This window comes from Pteropus vampyrus, unplaced genomic scaffold (assembly GCF_000151845.1).
Source record: "Pteropus vampyrus isolate Shadow unplaced genomic scaffold, Pvam_2.0 Scaffold714, whole genome shotgun sequence".
NCBI classification, from domain to species: Eukaryota; Metazoa; Chordata; class Mammalia; order Chiroptera; family Pteropodidae; genus Pteropus; species Pteropus vampyrus.
The window spans coordinates 625,987-628,014 of NW_011889495.1; the positions used below are offsets into that span (position 1 = coordinate 625,987).

Sequence of the window (2,028 nt, forward strand, 5' to 3'; positions counted from 1 at the left end):
GAATCAATAATATGCAAGAATTCACTAATGGAAAATATATGAAGTTTAGAAGAGTGTCAAGATTGGGAGTGTAGTGAAAAATTGTGCTTAAGACAGGAAAGGAGAGAGGTAAGCCTGTAAAAGAGACTGATATAGATTGGCTCGAGAGGCAAGAGAATGATATCACTCCTTGTGGTAGAGAAGAGATTTCAAGAGGAGAGTAAGGGAAATTATTAAATGTTGTAGGAAAAACATCAGACAATTAGTGAAACATTTATTTAGTTTTAGCAACTGGAAGGTCATTGGGAACAACTACAATTGCAGTTTCAGTAAAGAAGAGTTTTCATAAGTCAGACTGTAGGTATGTTGAGGAAGTGAATTCATTGAGAGTAGACTACTCTTTTAACTATTTTTGCAGTGAAGGGAAGGAGAAAGGGTAATATTGCCTTAAGGAAAATTTAGGGCCAAAGAAAAGACTATTTTTTGTTTTTTATTTGTTTGTTTTAAAGATGGAAGATATAAATAACCTTTTAGAGATCTAAGGAATTGGAGAAAGAAGTGAATTAATGAAGTAAGACTACAAGGAAGAAGGAAAGTACAAAATCCATAGCACAATAGCTTGGCCTAGATTAGGGAAGGAGAGAAACAATTTATAAACTGAAGCTGCAGGGAAGAGGCAAGTTTGATACAGATATAGGATAAGTGGATACATTTTTTTTTTGAGAAGAAAGATAATGAAATTGTGGGAGGCCATGCCTTTTGGATTCAATATCATCTGTGGCAGTGGGGGAGCAGGCTGGAAGAGATGGTCTGCCTTGTCAACTTGCTTCAATTTCTTGATAGCAAGTGTTCCCTACATTTTAATTTCACATTTCCAAAAATGTAAACTAAGCTCCACTCAACTCTTCCAGAAGAGGAAAACATAACGAATTCTTATTACATAATAGAAAAAAAAAACATGATAGAAAAAAATTAGGAAAAACAAACCTTACTTTAGCTGTGAACTTCGGAGGAATCTCAGTTGTATTAGGCTTAGAGGCTTCCTTTGCCTAGGGATGGGGCATGGGACCATGATAAAGACATTCAGGCTGTCAGGCTATTAGTATCAGAAACACCTGCCAACAAAACTTTAACCTTAGGACTAAAGTTTAGATATTGGCTGGGAAAGCTTGGCAAAAATAGAGGACTCGGGTGCTGGGAATGTTATCAAACCAGCAGAATGCAGTTATCACAGTGGTTGAATAAGAAAGATAATTGTTTCCAGGAAAAAGCAAAAGCCCATTTGCCAGGACAAAGCCAGAATTGGAACTGGTGACTTGATGTTGAGTATGAAAGTAGAACTTATTGTCTACAGCCATGCCACCCTGAACATACCTGATCTTGTTTGATCTCAGAAGTTAAGCAGAGTCGGGCCTGGTTAGTACTTGGATGGGAGAACACCTAGGAATACCAGGTGCTGTAGGCATTGAAAAAAAAAGGAAGTAGAGCTTTTTAAATACTTTATGAGTATAATCCAATTGTTCTTGATTGTGGCTACACATTGAAACCATTCAGGGATCTTCGAAAACCACTGAAGCCTAGGTGTCACTTCCAGAGACTCTGATTTAATTAGCCTGAAGAGAGGCCTGAACATCAGAATTTTTATGAGCCTCCTGAGATAATTCTAATGGGTAGCAAAATTTAGAACCATGAGTCAAACCAGAATCTGTCCCAGAGGTAGAAATGAGATTGGAAAGAATCAGGGTGGTTTCAACATCCCTATAATTCTGAATTGACTGGATAAACACCAACTTCATAATTTCTCTGCATCACTTGCCCCCAGCTGCATATTTTCTGGCTTTCTATAAATTTCCAAGTGAATTAGGCTCAAAAAAGTTATCTATGTCTAATAGAAAGTTTATAACTTCCTACTACATCTCAGCCCCTTCTCTTTCCTATGACCCTACAAATGATCATTTGACATATTTTCTTGAAACCTTACCAGAATATTTCTTCTTTCCATTTCTACCATGACCCACTCTACCTACACCACAAGTAAGTCAAAAGCAT

At 37.1% G+C, this 2,028-nt stretch overlaps 1 pseudogene; it reads left to right on the top strand.

The window, feature by feature from the left end:
• The first annotated feature begins 1,325 nt into the window (after positions 1-1,325).
• Positions 1,326-1,444, top strand: LOC111733985 (annotated as a pseudogene).
• The last annotated feature ends 584 nt before the right edge of the window (positions 1,445-2,028 follow it).